This window comes from Eumetopias jubatus, unplaced genomic scaffold (genome assembly GCF_037043125.1).
Source record: "Eumetopias jubatus isolate StellerSeaLion01/CBP00866 unplaced genomic scaffold, mEumJub1_p1.0 scaffold_5, whole genome shotgun sequence".
Lineage (NCBI taxonomy): Eukaryota > Metazoa > Chordata > Mammalia > Carnivora > Otariidae > Eumetopias > Eumetopias jubatus.
Genome location: NW_028274811.1, coordinates 127,422,486 through 127,434,495, shown reverse-complemented (window position 1 = coordinate 127,434,495; position 12,010 = coordinate 127,422,486). Strand labels below are relative to the sequence as shown.

The window sequence follows — 12,010 nt, the reverse complement described above, 5'->3', positions numbered from 1 at the left end:
CCTTACCACGGTCAATACTTGCTAACTTTCACCTAACTGAGAAAAATGTAACACTCATGAGACAACAGTAAATGTAACCGTGAGAAAACCAGTAACATTCAACAATTAGGGAATAAAGGTACCTAACTGAAAGCTGATAGGCAATAAATACATTTTTCTGAGCATTTTAAATAAAAAAAGAAAGACTCATTCCTCAGCTACTCTAAGACACATCTTAATCAAATCCATCAAAGTGCTTCCTTCCTTCCTTTCTCTAGCTCTGAACTTGTTCTGCAGATCCTGAATACCCACCTTCACTCCTTCAATCTCTTTACTGAAGAGTTCTCAACAAAATAATGGATCTCCGCCAAGCAAGTCATCGATGACTAAATTCTTGCTCTTCATTTGAAATTGCTGAATTTTAGATTTGCTAGAACTGTTTACTCTCTGTCTAGACCGAAACAGTAAAACTTATTATCCCAAGTGTATCTGACCAAGATTTAGGAGCCCTCAAGTCATGTCCCATTTTGTTTCAACGAATGTTTCTCTAAGATACTGCTTAAAAAAATACTATATCTTTCCTTCATCCCTTATCCCCTCTCTATTCTTGGAATCTCTACTTATCATCTTAGAATATTCCACTTCCACAATTAAAGACCTACCATTTCTGTCTTTCATAGCATGCCTTAAACATTGATTACTTTGATTTTAATCCCTAGAAAGAAAGCCACATTAAGCTCCACATGGTCTCTAAGCCTGCTCTCCAAGTGGCAAAGCTCTTCCTGGGGGGAGGGGACGGGGAGGGGGTATCCAACTGCCTATCTGAACAGCCAGAACACAGAAGCACTGCGGGGCAGATCTGAGCTCTAGCTTTGGTTGTGTGATCATACTTACTTTTTCTCTGGGCCTCATCTCCCTTATCTGAAAATGAGGGAACTGGGTTATATTCTCTAGGAGACAGTCTTTCATCTCTATGATCTTCTCCAAAACTTCCTAAGTTCCCGACGAAAAGGGAATTTCTAGACACCAATCATTTTAAAAGATCACTGCACAGCAATTAAACTCAATCGAGAAAAATACAAAGCCCTCCTTCAGAATGCCCATAACATTTGTTGTCCTATCTACTCTAGCACTTCATTATATTCGATTGCGAGCCTTCCTCCACAGATAGCAAGCACAGCTGCCTTCAGGGGCCAAACTGGTAATAGAAGTGAGTGAAGCATGCTAGCTTTTATTCTTCTGAAATTGGCACATGCTTTATTCTCAGACACACAGATAGTCTTCACGTTAAGGGATTATGCTTTCTCCCGTTTTCCCGATACATTTAACACCACGGATTTATCTTTTGTTTCTCTCCTTTTTATACGGTTATTCATGAGAAAAACAGTAACACTCAACAATTAGGAAACAAAGGTACAAAACAATGCTGAAGGATGACACCCCATTGCAGCCTTGTGTCCATGAGACGCAGGGAGTGGTGGGAGCTGCAGTGAACCTGATAGGACTCACCAATCTCACCAGTCCAGTTGGGAGGAAGACTCTGGCCCCACCGGCATGCAGGCCTGTTGTTGTAAGAACTGCTTTTTTGAGGAACAGAATCTTCATATTTTTAGGTAAAAAGTCCTGATATTTTACTTGCCAGCTCTGGTTTATATATAGCATTATGCAAGCTGAATAAAATATGTCCTTGTACAGTCAGTTTGGGATCTACCCTGTTGAAAACAAATCGGAAGCAACCATCTGATGAGACAAAGGTCTCATTCTGGAATCAAAAAGTAAGGGTGAATGGGGGCAGAAAGGGAGAAGCATGAAGAAAAGCAACCAACCACCAAGGTTTGAAATTATTAAAGATTCCAGAGCATATCCTGGTCATGAGCCAACTCACCCACTGAAGAGGGTCCTTCCTTTTCAATAATAACAGATAATAACAAGAACTAAGATATACCGAGAACATTCCAGATTCTGTGCTAGGGCTTCATAGGGTTCATGGCATTGAAACCTCAAGATCCCACAGCTTCAAGTGTCTCACCCAGGACTCAAACCCAAGACCATGCTCTTAACCTCTACCCTACAAAGCCAATGGCCTGAGGAACGGACCAAAGGAGATGAATTGTGCACTTGTAGCAACCCCACTAAAGGGCTATGGGCCTCAAGAGCCCTTGAAGAAAGTCTCCCTTCGACAACACAAGACCATCTGTCAGTCCATCTTAGCAGAGAAAGCTGCCCCCAAGTTTACATTTTGGCAAGCTTCAATGGGGCAATTTAGTCAATATAAAAATTTTAAAATGAACAATAATAATATAAACATGCCTGAAAAAATCAATTCCCCCACTCAAAGTCACTCAGTCTTCATCCAGGGCAGAGGGAGAGCAGGAAAGGGCCCTGCTTGTTGCCCAAGAAGAGGAGCTAGTCAGCTAGCATCTGTTAAATCCAACAGCGAGGCCACTGGACTGACATGGGGCAAATGCCACGGTGTCCTCCATCAGTAAACCAAACTCAGCATCTACGTGCCACAAGGTTACAAAATCGAAATCTAAGGACAACCAAACAAACAGCCAACTAGGCTGTAAGCTGTAGCCAGTCAAATACTTTCTTAGCTCCCACACCTTACCCTGGTTCCTGTTGGCCAGACACTCCTCACCCTTTCTGGTTTGGCATTGCTTGATTTTAATCAATTTTTGCTCAAATAAACTCTTCCAAATTCTACTATGCCTCAGTGTACCTTGTCACACTCTGAAGAATGGTTGTCTAGGGGCAGGCCATCGGTGCAGGAGTAGAAATGAGGAAGAAAGAAAGGCCCTGGGATGGGATTTGTGGCTGAACTGCCTAGCTAGTCACCAATCCCATTTCCTCTTTCCAGGCACACAAGACAACTTCGCATCCCTTGCTCCGTAAAGTCATGCAGTCATGGCTAGGATGGAACCTCCTGACCTGGCCCCGAACATCTCCTAGAAGAACCTCTGCTCACATCTTGATCGCTTTCAGCAGCTGGCAGGGGCAGGGGGCAGGGGGGCTCCAACGTTGCAGAGCCACAGGATGAAGGAGTTTGGATTCCTGAGTCACCCCTGGAAAGGGAACCATTTCTTGGAGCAGAGCCATCAGAAGAGATGCTGACCCAGACTGGACTATGATGTAAATGAGAAAATTTCTTAGAGTTGGCCACTAAGATTTGGGAGTTATGTGTTAAAATAGCTAGCAAGCAATATCCTAAGAGTTCCCATAAAAACTAAAGTGCTTTCCTCTATGCTTAACCAAAGGTCCAGTTTGCACAACCAGTCCTGCCCTTCAAATAATCAAAGAGCTTCCTATTAAGGAAGGCCCCAGAGATCACCCCACAAAATCTATTGAAAATCTCCTTAGCTGTGTGAAAAGCCAAGTCATCTAATTGCAACTCTAGACAAGGCCTCTTGGCCACATGTAAGAACAGAGTTCCTGAGAACAGAAAACCAGCTGGTAGCCAGGAGTCTACTGATACCTATGGATGCACTTCTTCAGGGAGAGAAACTGAACTGGACAAACCATTTCATTGGACAGGAGTTTTAGCCAGTGGCCAAACTTTCAGCTGACAAACACAGAATGTGGCAGAAGCTCCTGCCAAGAGAAAAATCCATACACCCAAGATTTGTGTTTCAAATGCCACACAAAACCAAAGGGAGTACTTTGTTTTTCAAAGCATTCAAGTTTCTTCACTCCAGAGTTGTATAAAATTATTTGATCAATATGTAGTGCTTTAAAAGTTTCATGTGATCAGAACTGCTTTTGTTTTTGCAAAGAAAGATCAGATGATTTCCAATTGATAATTCTAAAATGTACAGGTTCTGCTAAGCAAATTGTGACTGAGGTAGAAGCAATAACTGATTACGTGAAAATTCTCTGGAAGTGGGAAAGAAAGCTAGACCAAAATGCAAGCAATTCTTCCCTGTGTTTCCTTAACTCCTCCAAGGAGAAATCGCAGGCAGCATTCTGTCACGCAGGTCCTACATCACGTAACCTGAAGAGTGAGTCCAAACTATCATCAGGCCTAGAAGATGTGGCTGAACCAGGTCACCTCTGCAAACTGGATTTAGAAAACACCACACAGTAACGTATCCTTCCCTTCCACAGCTGAACAGGTTGGACAAATCATTCGACTCACTTCTTGAACTACAGCTGGGACAGGGTGTTAAAAAAGCGCTCCCTCTTAAAAAGAAGGAAGATTAAATACATGGTATTTTCACCTGTATATTCCTAGATTATTTGTTGGCGATAAGAGTTAGAGACATTTCCACAGGAAGTCAAGAGATAAATTGGTTTTTCTACTTCTCTTCTAAAAGTTTATATTCAATTTATACCTCTTGATAAGATCCACAATAGTGTACTTGGGGGAAAAAAAAAGTTTTTCTTCCTGAGCCATGGATCTGAAACTTTTTTTTAAAATGGTCATCTACTCAGTGGGAACAGAAGATTCACAGCTCACCTAAGTCGTCTATTTTCTAAAAATTTTAACGGAAAAAAGTGGTACAGTACTAGCAAATCTCCAGAAGATTACACGCAAAGGTTTGAGCAATAGGATGTGGGTAAGTCCATTTGCACCTCAATATATACATCCCTAGACATGCACATATATACACGTATATGACTTAAAGTCTGTTTGAAAACATATGTCAACTATAGAGAACTGATGGTTACCAGAAAGCAGGTGAGTGGGGGATGGGTGAAATAGGTGATGGGGACTAAGATGCACTTGTTATGATGAGCACAGGTGATGTACAAAAGTGCTGAATCACTACACTGTACACCTGAAACTAATATGAAACTACTATGAAACTAATATTAACTAACTGTAATTTATTTTTTTTAAAGATTTTATTTATTTGACAGAGAGAGAGATAGCGAGAGAGGGAACACAAGCAGGGGGAGTGGGAGAGGGAGAAGCTGGCTTCCCGCGGAGCAGGGAGCCCGATGTGGGGCTCGATCCCAGGACCCTGGGATCACGACCTGAGCCGAAGGCAGACGCTTAACGACTGAGCCACCCAGGCGCCCAACTAACTGTAATTTAAATAAAAACTTAAAAAAATATTTTTTACCAAAATGGGTACCACTACATATTATTTGGTAAACCTAAGTGACAAATTAAATTAAGAATAGTAAGTAGAATTTGTAACTAAAAAGCAAGAATAGGAGCAAATAAAAACAAAGAGCTAAGTACCACCCTGATGGTAAACCAGTAAGAAGCTTCTGCCCAAAACCTGCAAGAGCTGCAGCTACCCATGTGTTTGGATGGCAGTGTGCTCTCTGCCAGGCATTTCAGAGCAACTGGGCTTATTAGTAAAATACCAAACTAGAGCCCATAATAAGCTCCAGTAATGCACTAATTTTAGTTTATGGATAATAAAATGTAATAACCCTTAACAACTCACATAATTGACTACCCTTAAATAGCTCTTAGTCACCCACAAAAATTAAGGTCTATGGAACTGGGCACACATCATTCCCCTGATAAAGACCTGGCCCCTTTCTCAACCTATCAGGAGGCCCTAAAATCCATGCACATCATTCTGCGCGACTGCTGATAATATCAACACTGAGCCACTGTTTTGCATTCAGGCTTTTGCATTCTGTTACTTACAAAAATTACCTTGTGAACTGTTAGGAGCTATGAAATAGCAGAGAACAGTTAAAAATGAAAACGAGATTCTGGCACCAGGTCCTCAGAACACTTGGCTTCAAAGAAAAGTCACCCAGACATAGAAACATAAAATAGTTTTTAAAAAGAGCTGCATTGATTGTAGCCATGGTGTGGGGCCTGGAAAAATACTACATCACACATACATAGCTATGTAGATGTTACTCAAAACCTGGGGAAATTAACTGGAAACAGGAAGTCCAAAGTTTGAATGCTAGAAGGCTTTTTCTTTGATTCTCCCATGCATTTTTATTGTCATCGATTATTCTAGAAAGGCACAAAAGTAATTAGCAGCAATAGCTGTTAAGTATCCAAACCCCCGATACCCCTCCTAGAATAAATGAAGATAAACAGATGGTTTCTCAAGTCACTCTGGCTGCATAAAGTCTTATCCTCACCTCATATTTTTTCTCTATGCATTTCCAAAGGGACGACTTTGCAGAAAAAGAGGTGGACAGATGCTATGCTTGCTTGGTGACTCTTGAGAGTGGACTCGGGGGGAAACCTTGACATCTCAGGCACCATCTTTCTTCTGCACAGTCAGGAGGCTGCACTTCTGATGCCTAGGCAAGCAAGTCCTAGCAGAGGATAATGCAGACCAAGGCTGGGCACCAGAATGCCCGAAAAACAGCCCCAAGCTAGAAGGACCTGGAGAATGTAACTGAAAATCTATTCTTCAAAGCCATTAAGGAACAACATCAACCCCATCTTGGGGGAATGCACCCACTATACTTGGCAGGCTATCGGAAACAGATGAGGCAGCCTGACCAAGTCAAGTCCCTCACAGGAATACGGTGTTTTTGTGAGGTTTGGAACAGTGACTTGAGCTCGATAAGCCTAAGGTGGCATACTGCATAGCCAGAAGGCATGCGGCTCGTTACATTAGTGGCAAGGTTGGGTTCCTCATGGTGCCTTCTATGATATGTTTACTCCCAGATCAAGTCAAGTTTGAAGATGAGGATGAGGGCTTTGCAGGGTAGGAATACTAACTGAAGAAACTATGAACAAACAAACGTGAAACCCTTTCCTGGAGATCACAGACTCTGAGAGGAGGTCAGTGTTGTAGGCACACTTCCAAGAAGGTCCCAGTCCCTGCTGTCAACACAGCTTCTCCTAGTTATTCAAAGGAACACTAATCTAGGGGCTGCGAGGAAGGGATTTCACTGACACAGTTCAATTCCCAAGTCAACTGACCTTAAAATACAGAGATCATAGTGGCCATGGTCTAATCACATGAGCCCTTTAAAAGCAGGGTTTTCTCGGTCTCGTCACCGGGAAAGAAATCAGAGGTTGGAAACAAGAATTTTTTTGTGTGACTGCTGGCTTGAAGATGGAGGAGGGGCATGTAGCAAGGAATGCAGGTAACTTCTAGAAGCTGGCAGTCTCCCTGGCAGCTTTCTTAGAACCAGCAAGAAAACAGGGACTTCAGTCCTACAACCACAAGGAGCTCAGCCTAGAGACAGACTTTTCCCCCAGAGCCTCCAGACAAAAACTCAGGCAATCTACCACTCTGATTTCAGCCACATGCTACCCTCAGCAGAGAACCCAGCCATGCTGTGGCAGATTTCTCACCTGCAGAACTCTGAGCTACTAAATGGGTGTTGTTGAAAGGTGCTTAGTTTGTGGTACTTTGTTTTAGCAATAGAAAATTAATACCTCGGGACACCTGGGTGGCTCAGTTGGTTAAGCGTTGCCTTCGCCCAGGTCATGATCCCAGAGTCCTGAGATCGAGCCCCGCATCGGGCTCCTTGCTCAGCAGGGAGCCTGCTTCTCCCTCTGTCTCCTGCTCCCCCTGCTTGTGCGCACTTCTCTCTCTCTCTCACTCTCTCTGTCTCTTTGACGAATAAATAAAATCTTTTAAAAAAAGAATTAAAAAAAGAAAACTAATACCTCAGCACATTTCCTTTTATCCAAATTCCTTTCTCATTCCCCTTCACCCATAGACAATCTGTTTGTATCCTTGAATTTGTATAGGTCCTGAAAAATATATATTCTTGTTTTGTGTATGTAGTTTGATTTACATCAAGAGTATTGTGCCATACCTGCCATGCTATTTTGGGTGGGTTTTGGAGGGAGTTCTTTATTTGTTTTTTGGGTTTTCCTGGTTTTTTGGGTTTTTGGGTGGGTTTCGGAGGGGGTTTTTTGTTTGTTTTTGGGGTTTTCCTGGTTTTTTGGGTTTTTTTTACTCAGATTTACCTTGTCGAGATCTATCCATTTGCTGTGGGTATATCTAGGATTCCCTTCTAATTGCTACAAAGTATGCCATAGTGTGTATCCACTACATTTTTATTAATGCATTTTTTAAGTTGGTCTTCAATTCCCTGCTACCAAAACCTGTCCTGTGATAAGCATCTCTCACAGATGTTTCCTCAGGATCCTAAGAAACCCTCCAGAGTGTACACCCACAAATAGGATGGATAGGTCACAGAATAAATGAATACTTAATTTAACCGTATGCTATCAGATCACTGTCTCAAATTGGTCACAACCAGCTCCTCCCCTAGCAGCGCATGGGATCCTGTTTTCTAGCTCTTCCAAGATACGACATTACTAACTTCCTAATCGTTGTCAGTCTCCTGCGTATAAAGTGTTATCTAGTTCTTTTGACTTGCATTTCTCTGATTCAGTGATTCTAAGTGTTGCTTCATGTAGTTATTAGCCACTTGGATTTCCCCTTTTGTGAACTGCCTGCTCCTATACTTTGCCAATTTTTCTACTGTTTCCCATCTTCTCCTAGATTTGATCTGATTCTAGATATTGACTTCTAGAAAGTCCTCGTATCTTTTGGATACCAGACTTTCCTGGTATCTTTCAGTGTGATATTTTTCTGTTAATGCAAAAATCCTTAATTTTATATAACCACATTCATCAATGTTTGCTTTATAATTTATACTTTATTGGAATCTTTTTTTAAAGATTTTATTTATTTATTTGTCAGAGAGAGACAGAGAGAGCACAGCAGGGGGAGCGGCAGGCAAAGGGAGAGGCAGAAGTAGACTCTCCGCTGAGCAGGGAGCCCGATGTGGGGCTCGATCCCAGGACCCGGGGATCATGACCTGAGCCGAAGACAGATGCTTAACTGACTGAGCCACCCAGGCATCCCTGGAATCTTTTTAAGAAATACTTCTCACCATTAACTCACTAACATATTATCCAGTACTGTCTTCACTTGGTTTCATATTTTTACCTTTCCCATTTCAGTTCTTAATCCACCTAGGGTCCAGATTTGTATGAGAATATAGTTTTACTTTTCTCCATATTGTAAGCCAGTTTTCTCAACACCATCTCCTCAACAATCCACCCTGCATAGAAGTAAGTTGAGAAATATGGATGTGTGTTGGGCTGGGAAGCCAAAGTGATCCTATCATTCTCTGTGGGAGGGCAAGACGTAGTCACTGAAGACGTTGGTAGTGGGAAGACGTAAGGGGAAAGAACTGTCTCAGTAGATACTGTCCTGAACAGCCTCTTTGGCCCATATGTTTTCATTACCAATCTCAGATTTATCTGCTTTTATTGAAAACCAGAGTTCCTTTCCACTTGGAAGGGTGGCAGAGAAAGACATACATGTAAAGCCCTGGTGACATCAGCAGTTGGCATTAACCACACCGCTCTGCATGTGTTGTTCCATTCCAACACAAGCCCATCCTACCTCAAAATCTTTTTCATTGCAAAACCGATAAGGTCCAATGGGATAAACAAATGGTACAGTTAGGCCAATGATGGGAGAAGAACCCATTAAAAGAATCACACTTGTGAGCTGTGCCTCCCCAAGCCGGCACCCCCTGAACATAACATGAGGGAAGACTCGGGCCAGCTACAGGATTTGGTCTCAGACATCGGGCATCCTAACATACCCTGTCAGCAAAGCCCTCGCCAGATAGGATCTTTTGTTGTATATTTTAAACTCACCGCTTTTTTTTTTTTTAAAGTTTTGAGGGAGAGTTTTCCATTCCTCTTCTCTTCTCATTCAGCCAGGACCTTTCCTCCCCACCTTTCCAAAGCAGTACAAAACTAACTTTCTGCTCTATTCACTCCCCTCCACTTCTCATTCAGTCTGGAAGTTCAGAAGTGATTTCCCAGGAACTGCATGGAAGGAGGATCTGACCTCTGGCCTACAGAATGCCCCTGCCTTCTTTAACCCCCATGGGTCTTAATAATTAATTCCTCCCTGGGCCTCTCTGTTTCCTTGAATTCATTCCCTGGAAACAATTCTACTATACAGCTGTAACCAGTCCACTGAACTAAGCAACTATGGTCAGAAAGTACAAAGCCTCCCTTAAGAAGGGCCCTTTCCAGTTCCACTTTAATGTCAACCAGCTTTCTTCAGTTCTCAAAGAATTCAGCCTCTCTTTACTGAGGAATCTATCTGGCACCGGGGATGGAAAGTCCATTCACCCACAGGGAGCGTCAATAGACCTCAAGGCTCCTCAGTGGCAGTCAGAAATCTTTCCCCATCACCTTCTCAGTCAGTATGCACCTCTGACTCAAAATGTTAGTGTCTTGAACCCTGATGTACAAGGAAGGTAGGTAAGACATCCCAGAATGTAAAGAGGCTTGGGTCATTGAGTATAAATCAAAATCAGGAAGAAGATAAGGCAGCCTTTTCTGGCCAGCCCATGGGAATGGGGTTCTGATGGATTAGAGCAGAAGAAAGGGTAGAACAAGTTTGGGGTGAAGATCAAAGATCTATGAGCAAGGCAGACCGGAGTGAAACGGCCCAACCAGGGCTCCTGAGAGCCACAGTTGCGGCTCTGTTCCCCTTGCAGGACGGAGGGAGGGAGTGACACAAAGGGGTGGGTCGCAAAGGGGCCGGGACAATAGGAGTGATGTGATAAATGTGATCTGTATCACAATTTGACATAAGACCAACCCAATTACATGATTATATTCATTTTCAAAAGAGATGATAATCAGCAAATGGTCAGCCCACTAAGAAAGTAGCTGGGTAACACAGAACAAAATAAAGGTCTAGGGACAAGGCGGCGGGGCTAACAATTCTAAAGCCACCTATTAAAGAATTCTCCCTTTTCTTCAGCTTCTTCAAAAAAAGCTCATACTATAACTGTTGGCAGTTGCTGACTTGATGCCTCTGATTCCTGGTTTAGTTCCATTTTCGAAATGACTTCCATTGTGTGTGTGCTACAAACTCTTACCTTATGAAGTACGTACACACACAACTCAGGACACACCCAAAGCAGAGTACAAAAAAACTAATTGTAATAATAGGGAAAAAATAAATAATAGTATGTTAGAGTCACTCTGTTAACACACAACATATATGGACTCATGGAGTCCTATGAAGTAGCAACTATTTACATCCCCATATGTTAGGGCATACAGTAATTGACTATCTCATCCAAGATCATGCAACGAGAAGGGGACAGAACTGGGATCCCACTTCGTGCACGCTGGCTCCAGAACCCATCGTTAAAACCACTCTGCCACCCTGCCTCCTAAATGATGGGGACTTATCTGACCCACAAAAATAAACAGCGACCTTAAGGTGAGCTTTCCTGTGAATGATTCCCCCCTGATTAGCCCAAACAGCAGTATAGCAGCTAAAGGCAAGTATTTTGCTTTGACACGGCCCTTTAAGCAACTAATTGCAAGAAGCACATGGTCATTTCCAGTCAAAGGGGCCAGTTCCATCTTCTGGTTGGTCCTCAGTCTGGGTGACTTCAAACTCCTCAAATCACATGGGAGACAGCACTCCAAAGCCAAGAGCTTGCTACATCCCATCTACTATGCTGCTTAATTAGTAATAGCATGACAGTTGCAAATGAAGCTGACCCCTTCATTATCTTGTTTTTATTCTGGAGACTTTTCACTATTACTATCCCACCTGCCTTCCCGGGAAACAAAATATATTGCCATGGCAAATGATTAGCTGCCCAACATTAAAAATGTAGGTGGCAGAGAGTCATGAAAGCCCTGCCCCCCAGCCAAGGCCACTGCAGGAGCCAGAAATAGGCAGGTCCTCTCAAGTACCTCCCGACACCCAGGGGGAGTCCTGCCGGAAATGATAGAACAAGGGGTGCTCCCCATTAAGAGTCAGGGGTTTACAGGATCCCTGAGGGGTAGCTGGTACCAAGCACCGTTCCTTCCCTTCTGATGAATGTAGCACTTTCCAAGGGTTTCAGATTCATAGTTCAGTTGATCACCAAGACTGTCATTTGTGACTTTTGCTGAAATTTTCTGGAAAGGTTCAAATAGAAGAGGGGGTAACAGTATCTATCTGCAATTGGCTTTCTAAAGGCAAAATCCTGGATTCTCTGGGTAGAAGAAATTAAATAGTAAATGAGATCTTTTATTCATTTCTGAGGTGTGTGCCCCCGACTCACTGTGGAGCTTCATCAAAATCTAGAA

At 42.8% G+C, this 12,010-nt stretch overlaps 1 protein-coding gene across 2 annotated transcripts in view; it reads right to left on the bottom strand.

The window, feature by feature from the left end:
- Nucleotides 1-12,010, bottom strand: part of ADAMTS12 (ADAM metallopeptidase with thrombospondin type 1 motif 12) — a 297,496-nt gene that overhangs the window by 246,996 nt on the left and 38,490 nt on the right. The window lies entirely within an intron of this gene.